At 42.2% G+C, this 19,971-nt stretch overlaps 1 long non-coding RNA gene across 1 annotated transcript; it reads left to right on the top strand.

Moving 5' to 3' along the window:
• The first annotated feature begins 336 nt into the window (after nucleotides 1–336).
• LOC140626047 (uncharacterized) lies at nucleotides 337–18,755 on the top strand. Its single transcript, XR_012025295.1, has 3 exons — nucleotides 337–1,025; nucleotides 16,322–16,415; nucleotides 16,919–18,755. It is a non-coding gene; the product is annotated as an uncharacterized lncRNA (long non-coding RNA).
• The last annotated feature ends 1,216 nt before the right edge of the window (nucleotides 18,756–19,971 follow it).

Here is a 19,971-nt window from a genome sequence, read left to right as displayed (position 1 = left end):
GCATCTAGAAGTTTCCATTGCTCTGCTGTTTCCCCAGCTAGCAAAACCAGCCCCCCTCCTCTTGTGGCAGAACCTACACCCCTCGAAGCCCCTTCTCAAATTCCCCCCTCTTTAGGAAATCTCTGCCTCCTGACTTTCAGTGATTATTTCTCTCCATCCAGAACCCCTGCAGCAATAAAGGAAGCCGATAGCACCCACCTAGGCATAGCTCTGGTATGACGCGGCGTCTAATTGTTTATTACACCATAACTCCAGGAAAGCTGTGGCCAGTGTGTCATATTTCAATGGTACATCATATGGACTGAGCACACATATTGCTCTAAGGACAAAGGGAGAAAACTAACGTTTACTGAAAGTCTAGGAGGTGCCAGCCACTGCACTAAGGTTTTCTATCAATTTTTTAAAATTCTCATTTAAAGCTCATAACAGCCTTAGAGTAGAAGATTTGCTTTCCACCATTTTAAAGATAAGGAAGCAGAGGCTTAGAACAGTTACATAACTTACCCAAGATCAAAGAGCCAATAAGCAGAGGAGCCAAGATTCAAACACAGCTATCAGACTCCCTGCTCTTTCTGCTACTCCCTGATTCTCAGTCTTGGCTGATTAGCTTCTAGAAATTTCAGATGCCTAGGCAGGCCCCAACTCTGAAAATTTTGATTTCGATTTCTAATCCCGGGAGAGGCAGGGAGTGTTTATTTCTTTCACTGCTCTGTTGCCAGCAATGCCTTGCCTATAGCAGCCACCAGAACATGTTTGTTAAATGAGTAAGTGAATTCAACCCATCTAGAAGAGTGGTTCTCAGGCCTGGCCTATATATTAGAAATCACCCGGAGAGCTGATGAAGGAATGCCTCTCTCTAGGCCCTACCCCCAGAGATTCTGATGCAATTGGGCTGGGGTGGGGCCTCCTGGCAGGGATCCTCGTTTTCAAAACCTCCCCGGGGCCATTCACATGTGCAGCCCCGGCTGAGAACCATGGATCTAGAGTGAGGTCATGGGATCTGCAAACTTTTCAAAGCCGCACAGGTAATTTTGATCCGCAGCCAGAGTTGAGAACTGCTGCCTACACATTCAGCAGCCTCTCTCTGGGTTTTATAAATGGGAAAGCATTACTTTCTAAAAATAATTCTGTCAACAAGTATGGGCATGCTCACCCATGCACAAAAGCGTCCCCATTTGGGGTACATTACAGAAAAAACAATGGGGCCTGTTGTCAACTGACTTCTAATCTGTAACCAGTTCAGTGCTAACTTGTTCTTTGATCTTTATCTGTCATGGACTAGTTGGAGAATGATTTATGAAATTGACAGACTGGAAATCTTGTTTTGTAGCTAGGAGAAGGAGAATGAATATCTTGTCTACCGAGCTAAAGGATAACTTTTAACCTCCATGAGCCTTGATGACCAATCTGCATGAGTGTTCATACACTGATGTGTATATTTTTCACTTATAAATATATAGGGAGAGTATGGGGATGAAAAAAATCTTAAAATGCACAGTGTTCTGCAAGTTGGCATATGGACACGAGGAAAAAAAATAAAGACTCTGACTGTATGTGAACTCCAGACGTGATTAGTAACGCTTCTAATCACCTGGAAATCAAGGAAAATGATGTGCCATGGGTTTATGTGTCGTTAGCATTAAGCCTTTCTTAAAGGGCATTATCCAGAACATATCAGAAAACAATTTACTATTAGGGAGAGATCTTATTACTTGGTGTAATAAGCCCGACCAAACCCTGATGCATTAAACATTTCTGTAAAAGTCATATTGCCATTGTATAATTATTATGAGCACATAAGCAACAGCTACTGTTAAGAACCAAGAAATGGGAACATCTTAAAGAGCAAATTATTTTACAGTTGGGGAAAGCAACTTCTCTGTACACACCATGAAATTTGTATGCAATTAGTAATAGGTGACATTCATTGAGCACTTAACGGTGCCCAACAGTCTTTGACAAGCTTTTAATGTATTCTCATGTAATCGCGCAACAAAGAGATGAACGAGGCACTGCTCTAATCTCTTTTCACAGTTAAGAAAACTGAAGCACAGAGAGGCTAAGTAACTTGCTCAAGGACCCACAGCAAGTAAACTGGGATTCAAATTCCTACAGTCTGATTTCATAGTGGATGGTTTTAACCGGTATCCATGAGAAATACCTTTTTCTCCATGCTGATATTATGTGGTTTTAAGCAATTGCATCTTTTTTTTCATTTTCTGTGACCCTGACATAGAGTAATCAGAGAAAATAGATTTCCAGAAAGAAGCAACTATTGCTTAGTCCCAAATTTAATTCCATACTCCCTCCTTTAATTTTTACTACTATACACAATTTCCAAAACACCATTCTCACAGAATTGAAATGCAGTTCAATAAATATGTTAAGCATCAATTCCGTGTAAGGTTACCCCACAGGATTAGAAAATGGGCAAAATACAGCCCTTGTCTTTAAGAATCTTTTAGAAATGCAGACAGATCCTGGCATCCCCATTTAAAATCTTTTTTTCTTTTTTGTCCCTTCATATGATTCCAAATCTCCAATCTAACCTTAGAGATTCGGCTTGATTTGGTCCCTTCGCATTTTCCAGCTCCACATCTCTTTCCTTACCCTCATGGGCATGAGCTTCAAACTTATGGGGCTTCTCTTGGAACTTCTGATGATCCATATCCATGTCCTTTCCAGTGTCAGGGTCTCCGCGGCACCATTCCCACCGTCTCTCACACGTGTCCCTCCCTGCCCACTCCTGTAGCTGGAAACTCTCCTGCATCCTGCAGATCTCAGATGCTTGAACATCACTTTCTCAGAAAAGCCTTTCCTGATGGTGGGAGCCAGGTCCCATCTCGGCTCAAGTATCTCATAGCCTCCTCCACTTTTCATTCATAGAACTCACCCACTGTCTGTGATACTAATTTGTGTAGTCATTTGCTGAGTGTCTGTGTCTCCCACCTGCTTGTAAAGTCCCATGAGGAGGGAGGAGAGCGTGTAGTACTCTATCCTCTGCAGCCGGCACCCTGTGTTCTACTACATGGTGGGATCCAAATATTTGTTCTAAGATATGTTCTTGCATTTAAATATCATGTGTCCCTTTGGTCCTAGTGGTGGTGCTGGCTGTAACGGGTCACAGGATTCTATGCAATCTATCTTTTGTTTTTTTCCCACACCCTGCATACACCTTCTCAAATTATCCCAAAGTTAAGATGTCACTTGCTTCCTGCTGGGACCCTAATATAGGTAAGAATTAGATGGGCCTCTCCCCCCAAAGAACAAAAAACAACACCCAACCAAAAGAAATAGTGGATCACATAAATTCATAGACAAAATTAAATACTTTTAAAAACTATTCAAATATTTTCATCTAGGGGCACCTGGGTGGCTCAGTGATTGAGTGTATGCCTTTGCTCAGATCTTGATCCTGGGGTCCTGGGAGCGAGTCCCACATCTGGCTCCCTGCAGGAAGCCTGCTTCTCCCTCTGCCTGTGTCTCTGATTCTGTCTCGGTGTTTCTCATGAATAAATAAATAAAACTTTAAACAAACAAACAAATAAATAAATAAATCTAAATTTCTAAATACTATAGTAGCTAAGCACTTACCTGAAAACTAGATGCATATTTGAAGAACAAAGTCAGGATAGTGCGTATTAGGGAATAAAAAGCACGACTGAGTCAGTTCATGAAAAACATGCTCCTGGGCAGCCCCAGTGGCCCAGTGGTTTGGCGCCGCCTCTGGCCTGGGATGTGATCCTGGAGACCCGGAATCGAGTCCTACGTCCGGCTCCCTGAGTGGAGCCTGCTTCTCTCCCTCTCCCTCCACCTGTGTCTCTGCCTCTCTCTCTGTCATGAATAAATAAATTAAAACAATAACAACAACAAAACATGCTCCAAGTGAGTTTCAACCAGGGGAGGCGCTCCAGATGCCCAACTGTGTCCCAGCTGCTCCTTCGAGGCAAGGACAACTGGGGATTGGGATGGGGGGGGGGGGTGCGGTGCTTTTTAAAAATTGTAAAGTAAATACAAGTTTCGCTTTGTTCTGTTTTGCAAGACACATTTATTCTTTCATCCTTCTCAGGGGCTAGAAATCTGAAATCAAAGTGTCAGCAGGGCCATCCTCCCTTTGAAGGCTCTAGGTAAGGGCCCATCCTCATCTCTTCCAGCTTCTGGTGGTCACAGGCAATCCTCGGCCTTCCTTGATTCATAATTCTCTCCACCGTCCCATGGCCTCTTCCATCCGTGTGTGTCTTCACCTATACTCTTAACTGGAATATATCTTCAAAGCCCTGATTCCCAAGTAAGTTCACATTCACAGGTTCTGGAGCCTAGGACTTCTTGAGGGAGAACACAATTCAACCCACAATACTTAAGTGTGTACAACCAATATTTTTTCCTCCTTTCTTTTTCCTATTTTATATAGAGAATGTTGGTGGTTGTTTGAGTCTTCTCTCTTGTTTGTACTGGTCACTCTAGCTATAGGTCTGTCAGTTTTGCTGGTGGTTAACTTTACAACTTAGTCTTTTTTAAAAAGATTTTATTTATTTACTCATGAGAGACACACAGAGAGAGGCAGAGATGTAGGCAGAGGGAGAAGCAGGCTCCCTGAGGGGAGCCCGATGCGGGACTCCATCCCAGAACCCTGGGATCATGCCCTGAGCTGAAGGCTCAACCACTGAGCCACCCAGGTGCCCCTACAATTTAGTCTTTTGATAATAGAATATAATGATTAGGACTGTGGCTGAAACTGGATATTACTTCTAGAAGCAGAATTTATATCTCCCAGATGTAACTATGGTAGTGGAAATGATTTTGCACTTTCTCTTTTTAGGAAGAAGGTGAGGGTGTCTTCATCTTAATAGGAATAGTTGCATGCTGCAAGCAGATGCATGATGTTGCTACTACTCTGATTATATGGTCAAAGGGTGAGGATGGTGCCTGGTGGCCAAGAAAGTACACCATTCTGATTATTTGTGGGAGATTAACTAAAGAGAGAAGAAGCTATTTTTTGTGTGTGTCTTGCTTCTAATGAAGCTTCTGGGAGCCTATTGGGGCAGGGCAGTTCCAGCAACTGTAGAGACAGAGTGTTCCCTGTCCTCACGGAGCTCTGATTTGGGCAGTGGTGGTGACAATGGTAGGTGACTCTGGGCTCCTGCATCTTCTGTGTGAGTATGGGCTCTTGGCTTATTTCATCTATTCCTTCTCTGATGCTTTTCCTTGCTTTATGCAGTTCCAAGTTTCTGACCTGGATCATTTTCAGTCTTTCTGAAGGATGTCTCATAACATTTCTTGCAAGGCAGGTCTACTTGTGACAAATTTCCTTAATTTTTATTTGTCTCAGAAAGTCATTACTTCTTCCCTTTTGAAGGATCATATCATTGGATAGAGAATCCTAGGTTGGTAGATTTTTCTCTCAACATTTTAAGTATTTCGCTCCACTCTCCTCTTGCATGGGTTCTAAAAAAGAAATCTGATATAATTCTTGTCCTTACTCCTCTATAGGTAGGTTTTTAAAAAAAATTTCTGGCTTCTTCCAAGATTTCCTCTTTGTTTTCGATTTTCTGCTATTTGAATATGATATACATTAGGCATAGATTTTTTGGTATTTATCTTGCTTAGTGTTCTCTCATCTCCTTACATCTACGATTTGGAGTCTGTTATTAATTTTGGAAAATTATCAAGTTGTTATTACTTAAATTTTTTTCCTGTTTCTTTCTTCTCCTTCTGGTATTCCCTCTTCATGCATGTTAAACCTTTTGTAATTGTCACACAGCTTTTGGGTAGTCTGTTCTGTCTTTTTAATTTTTTTCTCTTTGCATTACAGCTTTGGAAGTTTTTACTGACATATCTTCAAGCTCATGGATTCTTTCCTTAGCCATGTCCAGTTTCCTGACGAGCCCATCAAAGACATTCTTCATTTTTATTATGGTGTTTTTTTTATTTCTAGCACTTACTCTTGCTTCTTTCTTCGAGTTTTCATCTCTCTGTTTACATCACCCATCTGTTCTTTTCATGTTTTCTCCTTTTCCTGTTAGAGCCCTTCACATATTAATCACAGTTATTTTTAAATCCCTATTCTGATCATCCTCAACTCTCTGGCATGCCAGAGTCTGGTTCTGATGCTTGCTTGGTCTCTTCAGACCCTGGTTTTTCCTTTAAACTATGTAATTTTTTTGTCAAAAGCTGAACATGGGGTACATGGCTGGCTCAGTGGTTGAGCATCTGCCTTTGGCTCAGGACGTGTTCCCGGGGTCCTGGGATAGAGTCTGACATCGGGCTCTCTGCAGGGAACCTGCTTCGCCCTCTGCCTATGTCTCTGCCTCTCTCTGTATGTCTCTCATGAATAAATAAATAAAATCTTAAAAGAAAAAGAAAGAAAGCTGTACATGCTCTATGGGGTGAAAGAAACTGGGATGGCTAGACTTTTAACATGAGATTTTATGGGCATCTGGCCAGCAGTTAGGCTATGTTTGCTCTTTGCTGTAGCTGTGGTGTGAAGTTTCCTCTGGTGTCTTTATTTTGTCTGCCCTGCTGTCTTTGGGATTTCCTAGAGACTTCTTAAATAGGGTCTGAGGCTTGCAGGTCTTTTAGTTGTCATCACCCATTATTATACAGAAGCCCTAACTGATGTGGTGGTAAGGTGTGGGGGCAGGGGAAGTGCTCTGCAGTCCTGTCATTAGGTCTGCCTTCCAGGGAGCCTGAGATGGGTATTTCCCTTCCCCCATGTCAAAGGCTAGAGGGGCAGGAGTTGGGTATTTCCCTTCCGGGGGGATGGTTATGTTCTGTAAAGCACCTGTTGGTTACATTTGGTTAAACAGTTTCTCTTGAGGGCAGGCTTTTTGAAGGAGAACAGAATGCTTTGGGTTTATTTCAAAATGTTTACTCCTCCCACCCCCAACCCCCAGCCAGAAGCTAGAAGGGAATTTCCACCCATCTTCACAAATGTGACCCTGGTACGGCTCCTGGAGTTTAAAATTCGGGGAAGTGTTAGGAGGACCTCTAGGACGGGACTCCTTAGACATTCTTAGCTCTCAAGCTAAGATACACTGAGCCTCTAGTATTCCTACAGGTATTCCTTTCAACTATTCCTACAGATACTGGCTCCAGTTGGAGATTTCTCTTCCATGTCAGCTGTGATGCTCTGTATCTGCCCATCTGTCTCTCCAGTTTGGGGAGGGCAGCAGTTTGCTCTGTGACCTCAATTCTCTGGTGGATCTCAGAAGAGTCAGTGAATTTTAGCTTGATCCACTTCTTTTTTTGTCGTGAGGACAGGGGGGACAACTTTCAAGCTCTTTACAGGTTGGCCTGGCAACTGGAAGTTCAAATACAACTTTTTAAAATTGATCTTAGAAAATCTGAGAAATGCAGAAAATTATTAACTAGAATAAAAATCACCAATAATTTCACCACACAGAGATACTCACTGTTAAACTATGGATGTATATATTTTTTCTATGCCTATGATGTATATGCATGTATTATATATGTAATATAATTTTTAGAATTATGTCACCCCATACATAGTTTTACAGCTTTGTTGGCTCACAAAATAGTAGGTTATACACTTCCCCATGTCAGCAAATGTTCTACATTTAATTGTTTATTACTTGCAAATATTGCAAAATATTTAGTTGTATTTAATTGGAGGTAACAGAGCAGAGAGGTTAAGGTCATAAGTTCTGGGATTGGATTGCCTGGCCCAAACCCTAGTCCCTCTGTTTGTGAGCTTAATGATCTTGGGTAAGTTATTTAACCTCTCTATGCGTCACGTTTTCTCACCTGTTAAATAGAAACGATAATCCTCACTGTTGGTGAGATTCAGCTGGATAATAAGGATTGTTAGAACAATCACTCAGAACAGTCACTTCGAGAATGGTTTATTACATGTCAATGGCAAAATTAATTTTAAAATAATCTATTTTGTATCTTGTTTGGGTGTAAAAATGCAAAATATTTTAACGCATGCTGCAGTGTACTTGCCCTGTAGTAATTTTCCCTGGAGGCAAGAGGGCCTATTAGTGTATGGAGCTGGCCTCCCAGCTTTGGTTGCTTCTCCTTCGTTTGTCCACCCTGATGTGCTATTACTGCATCTTTTCCATTTTAAGGTCAATGTCTTAGGCAAACAAAGTTGCATGTGAAAAACACTAAACACCCCCCCCCCAAATGACCCACACAAAGCAAACAAATAAATATAACCTTAAACAAAATATAACTTCAAACTCTCAAAACCACATTTTTGCAAAAGCTCAACATTCTTTTGGTCATTTTGATTTTCTTCGGTAGTTAATAACTCAGAGCCATGTAAAAGTCTGTAGACACTAAGAATCCTTTTGCTTGTGGGTTTTATTATAGAGCCTTCATGATTATCCAAATGCAGCTTGTTGGAAGTTCACTCATCTTTTGCAACCACTGCTTGTTTGTATGGCACAGATTAGAGTGTCTGTAAGCATAAAGACCACTGCCCATTGGGTAGCACCAATCTAATAAAAAACCTGAGTCTTGTTTTCATGCCCTCACCTTTACGTGTCACCTCCCACATGCAATGAACTGTCAAGTTCCTGTTCCTGAATGTTCCTCTTCCTCTGTGCTCTCTTCCAAATCCATGTCTTCCTGTTCTAACCATCTTAGAACAAGCCCCCATTCCTTGCCGCTTGGTGTATTATAATAGCCTTGCTTCCAGATTTTCCTTGGTCAAAACTTCCCTCTACAGCATTTTGGCCTCCTCCAGATATTAATCTGACCATGGAACTCTCCTGGTTACAGATAAAGTCCAAATACTTTTGTGTATCATTCAAAGCTTGCTTACATTCCTATTTACATTTCCAGCCACATCTTAGGGCAATTATCCCCCCTACCACCTCACCCTCCAGACCACCCTGCTCCATGCTCCAACCCTACTCTTTTTCTCTACTTTATCCTTTAAAGCTTGGTTCCATGTCACTTTCTCTGGAAAGAATTCTTTTTCTCTTTCCTTTTTGGGCAGAATTAATTGCTCTATTCTTTGGGGGCTTCATATAAGTGGATCCACTTGGTACCATATCACAGAGTAGATGTGCATATGCTGTCTCCCCTGCTATGTCTGAAGTCTGAGGGCAGGGACCACACTGTTTTCACCTTTGTGGTTCCCCTTCACTTCCCAAACCCAAGTAAATAATATGTGATCAATGAAGGTTTTTGAACAACCAGCATTCATTCAAGCCCAACTTGAGATGCTGTATTTCCTTTTTTTTCTTTAAGATTTATTTATTAATTTTAGAGAGATGACAGAGAGAATGCACTAGCAGGAGGTGAAACAGAGAGAGAAGAGAATCCACAAGCAGAGTCTTTGCTGAATGGGGAGCCCAATCTGGGGCTCCATCCCAGGACCCTGAAATCATGACCTGAGCTGAAACCAAGAGTCAGATGCTTAACTGACTGAGCCACTTGGGCACCCCAGAGATGCTGTATATTCTTTTTTTTTTTTTTTTGCGATTTTATTTATTTATTCATGAGAGACACAGAGACAGAAGCAGAGACATAGGCAAAGGGAGAAGCAGGCTCCTTGTAGGGACCCTGATGCGGGACTCGATCTCAGGACCCTGGGATCACGACCTAAGCCAAAGACAGATGCACAACCACTGAGCAACCCAGCATCCCTGCTGTATATTTTTAAAGGCAGACATAGAACTAATTTTGAAATTTAATATATATATATATATATTTTTTTTTTGTCATTAAACTTCTAAGAGTTTCAGGAATGAAAACTGTGTTTCACTGGGGCAGGATCATCAAATTAGTACAAAGTACTCTTACTGGCTTGAAAAACGGGTAGTTTAGGGGTTTTTTTGTTTTGTTTTGTTTTTTCCTTGAAGGCTACAAATACACGCATTAAAGATAGTTAACACTGGGAGGGCCCCTAGAGACAAGTGGGCTCTATAGTCTCTGGTTTTAAAACAAATGAGGAAACAGACCTGGAGAGGTTAGTGGTCTTGGCCAAAGTGAATGGAAAGGGAACTAGAATAGAGAACTCATTCTAATTCAGACTCCTTTTCATTAAATCAGAGCTTAAAAAAAAAAAAAAAGCTGTGATTAAGACTTTTGCTAAATCAAGTTAGTCTTTTCCCTAAGTAAGCTGAATTAAGGAGCTATAGCTATAGCTTTTTTTAAACTTCTGAAATTTTTATTAGAAAGTGCTGACCCACATATATTCAGGTGAATGTAGATCTTATTATCGTTTCTCACCACCTATCACCAAAGGATGCTGGTAAAGCAAAGTGAAGTAAAGTGTCCCCTTGAACTTGAAAATATTGACAATTGACATGACAACACTCAGAATCTGTACAGAATTGATAGGGCCAACAGTAGGAATCACTTAAAAAAAGAAAGTCTGGGGGCACCCGGGTGGCTCAGTCGGTTAAGCATCTGCCTTCAGCTCAGGTTGTGATCCTGGGGTCCTGGGATTGAGCCCCACATCAGCATCCCTGCCTAGTGGGGAGTCTGCTTCTCTCTCTCCTTCTGCCCCTCCCCTGCTTGTACACACTCTCTCTGTGTGTCAAATAAATAAACAAAATATTTTTTTTTAAAAAGAAAGAAAGAAAGTTCTGAAAAACCATTGATATCACTTAAAATGATTTGATCATAATTTCAGGACAGGACTAGAGTGTGATTTTACTAAGCTGATATGTTATATTGTCCATAAAATATGACCTACTTAGATTTTTTAGAAGTGGAAGTTAGAAGGTAAAAATTGTGTTTATTTAGTTATCCAAAGACTGAGACACTGGATCTCGGAGTTATGAGCATCATGATCACGACAGAGGACTACTCCGTGGTAAGGCAAGGATAGTCCATCCATGGCCTAGTTAAAGTATTTCTAAAGACAATCCAGCCATCCCTTTTTGTTCTGATTCTGTGCTCCTAAACAATCTTCTGGATCCAAACGGACATTTCTGACATTGAGAAATGGGTGATCTAGATGATAAACTTTAAAATTTCAGCCATAAGAAAAAAATAGCTTCCATTAAAAACTTTTAAAATTGATGTTATGGTTTATGCATCAGTCTCTTATGAGGTTGGTTCATGTGAACCAGACCTCCTGCATCTAGGTATGTTGAAAAAAATAAAATAAAATGTCCAGATCTTCAAAGCTGAAGACCAGACTTTGGAATGTCTTGATGACTGTAAGAAACTGCCAGTGGTAGCCAGTGGCAATTTTGTGTCTCCTCTCTCGAACTTGATTAGTATATATTTTACTATATTTTGCCCAAGATTAGTATATATTTTAAGTTGAAAGGAGTCATTAAAACATGATAACGACAGAGATTATTGATAGTATTTCCAATACTAACTTGCATTGTAATGAGACATTTACATGTTTGTCCTCTCTTCCTTCCTCCTCGGGGGCCCAAATTTGCAGTTGCCTTCCAGTGTACCAGGAACGGGTTATAGGACCACCAGGAAAATTAGTCTCTTCATTGTAAATAAGTCAGTCTGAGAAAGACAAATACCATAATGATTTCACTTATAATGTGGAATTTAAGAAACAAAACGAAAAACAACAATAAAAGAGAGACAAACACAAAGACCAGACTCTTAACCAACAGAGAACAAACTGGTGGTTAACAGAGGGGAGGCAGGTGAGGGTCTGGAGTAAACAAGTGAAGGGAATCAAGAGTACATTTATGAAGATGAGCACTGAGTCATATAAAGAATTGCTGAATCATTATATTGTACACTATGTTAATTACACTGGAATTAAATAAATGAAAAATAAAATAAGTCTCTTTTAGCCATTGTGAGTAGGAGGAGGAAAGGACTAAGCTCTTTGAACTAGTACCTCTACTCTAGGGACTGCATACATATTCCCCAGGGTCCTTATTCAAATATTGTTTGCCATGTGTTATGAGGTGACAAGAGATCAAGAGGCACTCATAACGAATCTTAATTCACGAGAGAAGGGAAGCACCAACACCGCATGGTGAGTCGCCTGGCCATAGCAATCCCCAGAGGAGCTGGGCAGATGGCACCATTTTTTTCTTGAATACCTATTGGCTTAAGGCCCAAAACCCAAGGTTGGGCCTTCATGCTGCTGCCTCCTACTGCGACGGTATCTGTGTTTAGCTTACGTTTCCAACATGGTTAATTAAACCCCCACTCCCAGAGAAGGAAGGGAAAGCTATGGTGCCAAATCGTGTTTTTCCCACCAGGAGCCACTGACCTCTGGGTCTCTCAACTTTGTGCAAAGAGCCTATGGTGTATCACATGCCAAGACTGACAGGGCACATTTGTTCCTCGGCACATACACCAAGGACCATGGGACAGGGCGATTTCAATATATACCTCCCTGGTGTTATCTTCTGTTTTTTTTATTATGTCTTTCAGAAATAGGGTTGGATAACTAAATAAACACACAAATAAATAAAGAAATGGAAATCTCCTGGGTATTGAAATATGTTATGGAAATTCCACAATGTTTTTATTAGACAAAATACAGTTCTGTGGCTGAGGTACCCAGGTTTGTTCCAATAGCTAAGCAGGACTGGAAGAAAGCCATCTTTTGGGCAAAAATTAGACTATGACCAATCACATAGAAAAATTCTCCCTTGAAAAGGGTTCACTTTTTAATTTTTTTAAGCTCTTCATAAATAGAGCTTTATGAGGAGAATACCCAGAAGTCTTAGTAAAATTATAGGAACAAATTAGAACCATATAACCCAACATTGGATAATCATAAAACATGAAAAAGATACCTTTTTTTCCCTCTTTAGGGTATTTTCTTTTTTCCTTTTCTAATTTGGATTATGTATCACCATCATCTATCTACACTAAATACCATAAGTATTTTGTTTTATGTGCAATTTACCAAATGTAGAGCATACTAAATTTTATGTGTAGCATAGAATTACAGCAGTGATTATTCTCTTTCTGGATAATATCAGGGCTTAAATGCTTGTATTTCAGCCCAGAGTAGAAACACAGACACTCACACACAGCTAATTGTGTCTCCAAATAATCAGAAAGGTTTGCTCAATGTTACATATACAACCATTGAGAACAATCCCAAAATGAGGTGCTCCTGAAAAAAATACTACAATGTCTCTGTATTTGTATCACTTCTAAGATCATAGATGCAGAACCGTAGTAAACTCATAGAAGAAGGAAGGAAAAGCATTGAAGCCATAAAAGGTTGATGCACCTGGTACAGGGAAGGGCCAGTTGAAGTGAGACTATGATCCCATCACTTCCATGTATGAGCTCTCCCTTTATTGGATGTGCAACTCTGGACCATTCATTAAAACTCTCATCTTGGTGAGTAAAACAGTATTGAGACAAAGGTTTCATGACACTCAAAGATAGGAGTGTTCTAAACGTATTTTGTAAACCATGCCTGGTAGGCATTGTTTAACTTTAAAAAAAGAAGAAAGAGGGGGTGCCTAGGTGGCTCAGTGGTTGAGCACCTGCTTTCAGCTCAGAGTGTGATCCCAGGGTCCTGGAATCAAGTCCCACATCGGGCTCCCCGCAGGGAGCCTGCTTCTCCCTCTGCCTTTCTGTCTATATCTCTCATGAATAAATAAATTAAAAAAAATTTTTTTAAAAAAAGAGGAAGAAAGAAAACCAACTCTACGGTTTTACTGAGCATCTACTACATGCTCTGTATTTTATCAGGTGCTTTGCATGCTTCTGTTCCTTCCAACAACCCCATGAGGTAGAGATTCTCATTCACATGTCAGGACAGAGTTGCCGTCCACATTTCCTCAGCCTTTCCCTCCTTCTTGTCACTGGGTGATCGCATCTCGGTTCTCTGGTTTCAGCTCTGGGGCCACTGGCTTGCTCAGAAGAAACACCAGGCACCTTGCACTTGACTCTATCCCTCCACTCTGTAGCACCGTGAGTGTAGCAGCTTGGCACAGCCACAGGGAGAAAAGGTTGAGCTAATCTTTAACTTTTTTTTTTCTTCCTCTTTTCTCAAATGTGCCAGACAAGTGAAAATAGACCGCGACCTTTTGGGGAAAGAAAGCAAAGCCTGAAATGATGACACCATCCTCTGAGGCAGTGACCTGTAGTGTTGCAAGGACTTTGGGTGTCTTCAACCTCTGACCTGTCCCTCCTGGCCCTTCTCTGCAGCCGTTTCTGTGTCTCAGGGCTCGCCCTGTCTTCTTGCAATGCCTGCTCCTAATGTGTCAGTGTGGGGCTTGGTTGGTTAGCCCACGCTCTGAAATATAGCAGCCTACTCGAAACATAGAATAGAGTTTGTTCTCGGTGTTCTCCTGTCTATATCGATTGGATCAAAGGGAGATCCATCTGGAATCTACTTAGAGTCCTTCCAGATGGTAAGCTTGCTTCCAGATGGTACATTTAATAGGAGAGAAAGAAATCACTGAACATAAACATCATAGCACCAGGGAAGGCCCTGTGACCTTATTTCTTTCAGGATTCTTCAGGACTCAGAACAATTGTGCCTGCCTTAGATTTTCGCAGAAAATTGCTCTTCTTCCTGAATTTCAGACTGAAAGCAGGAGCCTTCAGGGAGTGATGGTGTTATTTATATCCAAGACCATCCATAACCACAATTATGGATTGTGGCTTGATTCATCGTATTTTAAAAGTTTACATGAATTTAAAAAGCCATTATCAAATTCCACAAGGAGTTCAGGGGCTTTCATTATCCAAGTGCCATCTACTGGATGCAAGCTAATATTTGGCTGATCCTAAAAAGTGGATGACTTTCAGCAAACCTGCCTGCCACTGGTGTACCACCAGCTTAAAAAAATTATAATTTCCACTTGCAAGGTAAGAGACCACTAAAAAAAGATCACAGGGTTGCATCTCAGAAGAGCCATCGTGGTGGGCTCTCCTTTGAACAAGGGGTGGACCCTGGACATTTAGGACCTGGGCCCCAAGGCAAGCAATTTCAGAAAGGAGGCATACTGTCTCATTATCTCTGCTGCTACTATCGTAAATGTGCTTTGTCCCAGACTTTCCCACACATAACTTTGTGTGGCCTGGAAACTTCTATTCATTCAACCCAGAAACAAATATTTATTCATTCGTTTATTCGTTTTCTTGAGGGTAACAGGGGTCTGGGCTTGGAGCGAGGGTCACAAGATCGTGACAGTCAGCAATCTTCTGGTGGAGCCTGGATGGTCCCTGCTCTCGCTGGCCAGACACCTGTCCTATCTTGATTCTTGGCTGAACTTCTTTTAAGTGTGCATTGGCCAGCCCCGCCATACCACCTTCTTCCCCAGCACACAGCCCTGGGACGGGAGGTTGCTTCATTGGCCTTTACCCTTCTGCTTTGAACCTGTCCTTGTTCCCTATAAACCTCAGTCTGATCAATACAGAGGTCACCCCCATGAATGGGCAACTTCCATTGAAGGGATAAACTACGTGAGCTCAATCACAGCCCCTTGGCTTTCGACTGACCTCCCACCGAAAGTTCTGGACCTTGACTAAAGTCCTCATCCAAACACGGGCTAGTAGGTCACTTAACTTTATTTGCTTTTTCTCCTAGCCAGTCAGAGATTGCAAGGTTTTATACGTAACCTGGCTGCCAAACACGCACTGTGGTCAGGGTGGAGTGGCAAGGGAAAGATCCCTCTGTGTACCAACACCTGCTCCCCGAAAGGCCCAGGGCTGAGACTTCAGCCCTCCTGTGAATCTGCATGGCAGTCTGGGGCCCTGGACATTAGGGATGCAGATTCCATAAATTTGAAGCTGTGTGATTTAGATAGGAAATATTTAGATTCAGATTTGCAGTATCTATGAAGACAGGGCTTGCTAAGCAAATGAAAGGAGTTCCTATCTTCTTTTTTACACCTAACTAAAAAAGTAAAACAACACCACCCTCAGGATCCAGGCCAGGGACTGCAGACAAAAATTTACATTAAGAGAATAAATAGTTTTCGAGTACCCTGCAACTCTCTGTAAACACCCCCCCCCCCCCAGGTACAAGCAACTATAAATAATTTTTATCTGTTACTAAGCAAACGTGTCATAGGAGCATTTGGTTATTCTACATCCATTTTTTAATATTATTTCTAAAAGGCCTGGATTTGATAGACTGATTGCAATAAAGTCTATTTCTTCAGTAATTCAGATGGGCTTCGACCCCCACACCTGCCACATTTATTCTGAAATCGATGAGGGTGTATTGTAGTCATAGAGAATCAGTTAGAAGGTGCTTTGAGGTCAGTTAGCCTCCAGGCAGAGCTATTCTAGAACTATTTTAGACCTACAGTGGCTTATATCATTATCCTGATACCTGTATAACTATTATTGTTAAGTGATGCCGCCCTATGACAATCACGTTTCATTTTTGCCAAGTACTTTAACCTGGATTTTCATTTTTCCCCAGATGATCTTAAAATTGTTATCTCCTGTTCTCCAATGGGGAAACTGAGGCAGAGGAAGAAGCTCTGTGTGGCTTCAGGCCTCTGAACCTGCTCATGGTAAGCCAGGAATAGAACCCTTGTCTTTTGTAAACCAGCTAAGCGTGGAAAGCACGGGACACGTCTCTCCAGTCTTTGCTGCTTGTTCAAGTGTGCTTCAGAGTGTGCCCCTTCTCACTAATTTGAACACTTGGGAGTATGTTCTCCAGCTTCCAGCGGATGTCCTGGTTCCTAAAAGTGTTCAGAGCACTGCCACTACTTCCTGCAGATGTGCAAACCAGCAGGTGGAGAGGGAAAGAGCAGGAAGGAAGTTGAGTAAAGGTGGGAGGGTAGTAGGAAGTACCCCCTCTCAGGCTCCTCCTTTCCTAGGCAGCGACTGTCTGTTCAAAACCACAGCAAGGCTGCCCAAAGCGATGTCTTCAACAGGAGGGAGGTGTTGGTCCAGAAACAGTAAAGCTAATCTTTGTTGAGGGCTTGTTAATGAGACAACATGCTGAGCATCATCTTGTATCATCTTCACCTTAACCACAGAAGACACTAACATCACTGTCTCCTTTCTGCAGGTGAGGAGCTCAAAGCATAAAGAGAGGAAGTCACTTGTTTCAGCTCTCAGGGTCCAGGAGCCTGTCTGACTCCAGAGGGGACTCATGCCTGGGCTTCCTGTCTCCAGGGAATCTGGACAGAGCGGTGGAAATTTCAGGTCTCACACTCCTTGGGCTTGGGGTTGCCCAGCAAAAGGGGATGCCCACCATTTGTGCCACATTTAAGTCCATAATGGACAATCAGATAAAGCTTTAAGAATGTCAGCTCCAGGGGGATTGCTGGAGTCTGGGTCATTATCATCTCTCCTTCCTCTCTCCTTCCTCCTCCTCCTTCTCCTTCTTCTTCTTTGGGATGTAACACTTATTTGTGGAGAGCCTGAACCCCTTAGATGAATATGGTATCTTATTCCCCGAAACCCTTTTGTCATATCTGTTGGCAGAACTTAGAAGTGTGCATTTCACTTCCCTAAGAGATGTGCCAAAGTCCAACGTTTTAAAAAAGAAAAAAAGAAAAATGGGTCCCTCTGGAGTTTTCATTCATTTACTCAGAAATAATCAGAATGTGAGCAACAAGGATGTAGTAGGCACGATGCTGAGCAGTAGGACATAGAAGTGAATATGATGGGTTTGGTTCCTCTCTCTGGGAGTTTATAGCTTTGGACAGGGGCTGGCAAAGTCTAGCTGTGGGCCAACGGCTGCCTGTTTTTATAAATAAAGTTTTATTGGAACATAGCCACACTCATCCATTCACAATTTGCCTGTGGCTACCTTTGCACTAAAACAGTGGAGTTGAGTCATTGCAACAGAGACAAGATGACCTGAAAAGTGTGGAATCTTTACTATCTGGCCCTTTCTGGAAAAAGTTTGCCAACCCCTGTCCTAGGATAACATTTATTTTTCAAGCCCGGAAATTTTTCTTTCAGATGAACGTGTGTATTTATCCTCAAACTGGCTATCCATTAGGACCAGGCAGTTGGCTTCCTAAAGGAAACGGTCATCACTGGAGGACTCAGCAATGCTGAGAAAAACAAAATGATGACAATAAAGTAACCACCAGCATTTCCTGAGTGTTTGCTACTAGCCAAGCAGAGCTCTAAGCATGGGTTACCTTGCTCAGTTCTCACAGTTCCTCTCTACAGGCAGCACTGTTATTACTCCCATTTTACAGATGGAGGCTGGATAAATAACCAGATTTTGGAGCTAGAAGGAGCCGGCCGGGCACACACTCTTCCCTGTTGCTCTGCATTGGAAGAGGTAGTGGGGTGCGGGGTCCTATCCAAGCAGGCTGGAGAGATGGAGATCCACACCGCCCACCCCCAACCCCAGAAGTGGCCAAACAGTGCTGGGCCTATTTTTAGGCCTGAAGAAAATCCTCATACAAGAGAGGATGAGTCTCTCCCTTGCCCTCTGTACACATACACAGACACACTCTCTGATTGGAGGGGGATGCAATTGCGACACCATGCTCTGAGCTTCTCTGTAATTAAGGTGCTTCTCAGATGTGGGTGTGTCTAATGACTCTGCTAATGCTGATCCGTGGGGGATGCTTTGGAATTCAGTGGGAAAAAAATAGAGGCATTGATTCATTCTGTCAGAAAGAAGAAATAGAAGGAGCTCCTTTAGAGTTTATTTCTCTATCCCTTTCTTTGAGAATTCCCAAGACCCTAATGGCCATGCTCTTCCTTTGCTTCTGACACCCCCTGAATTCCTTCTCCCCATCTCCAGAATATCATTGCCCTTGCCACAACAAGCTTTTCCGAAAACATGAAGGCCTCTCCTGGGATTCTTTTTTTTTTTTTTTAAGATTTATTTATTTATGATAGACCTAGACAGAGAGAGAGAGAGAGAGAGGCAGAGACACAGGAGGAGGGAGAAGCAGGCTCCATGCCAGGAGCCCGACGTGGAACTTGATCCCCGGACCCCAGGATGGCGCCCTGGGCCAAAGACAGGTGCTAAACCGCTGAGCCACCCAGGGATCCCCTCTCCTGGGATTCTTAAAATGTAATAGCAGGACCACAAAAATGATACTGGAGCAACTCCCATGTCTGAGTAGGGGAGGATACTTTACCAAGTTCAGGAGCAGAGTAGAGAGGTCTCCATTCCTTGTATGTCTTCCCAGTTATCAAGAAGACATAACCCTGGGGCGCCTGCGTGGCTCAACCGTTGAGTGTCTGCCTTTGGCTCAGGGCATGATCCTGGAGTCCTGGGATCGAGTCCCACGTTGGCAGGGAGCCTGCTTCTCCCTCTGCCTGTGTTTCTGCCTTTCTCTCTCTGTGTGTCCCATGAATAAATAAATGCATAAAATCTTTTTTTTTTTTTTAAATGAAGACATAAACCTAAGGCTACTCAAACTTTCTTTCTGAACTTGGCATTAGTTGATGACAGCCCGGGAAGCTTTGCTTCTGTTATGGTTGTTCAGAACCAATCACTGGCCTTATTCTCAGGAACTTGTACAGATGTAGCTTGCCACAAGAACAGGTAGGGGATCATTTCTGTGTCTCCCACGCATTGGGGCCATTGGAACACGGATTGATACAGGAAGTCCGAACCACTCCCTGGAGGCCTCCCCTTTTGAGAGTTTATAGTGTCCTAGCTCCATAGTGTCTGAATGTGGGTATTTGCACCCACTACCCCTTGTTTCTGAAAGCCCTGTGCTATAGATATATCCGACAGGACGCTCACCGAATGTGCTTTCTAAGTTACTCATTTCAGACAGAAGCCTGAGTCCTGTCTTAACCTTGATAGAGCCATAAGTAGAACGAGCAAATGTATATAGTCTCTAAAATATGCATGGAATTACAAAAAAGTAAAAGGTACCTACTTTTAGGTCTGACAAGCTCTTCACTCCATAGAATTATGCACCACAGTCCCCACCGTTCTGTAAAATCTTCGGGAGGCCTTGCATTTCATATGCAAGCAGTACCAGCATGGCATTCCTAGAACATTTAAATAGGCTGTCTCTATAGAATTAGCTAGACAGCCAGCATTGGAGGAGTTAGGAGATAATTATGTCTTCCATAAAATGAAGTTCTGTTCTAAGGAGGAAACGTGGCCAAGATGCCAGGTACGTTTTT

Source organism: Canis lupus, chromosome 37 (assembly GCF_048164855.1).
Source record: "Canis lupus baileyi chromosome 37, mCanLup2.hap1, whole genome shotgun sequence".
Classification (NCBI taxonomy): Eukaryota; Metazoa; Chordata; class Mammalia; order Carnivora; family Canidae; genus Canis; species Canis lupus.
The sequence above is the reverse complement of the archived record's forward strand: the minus strand, read 5'-3'. Positions and strand labels throughout refer to the sequence as shown.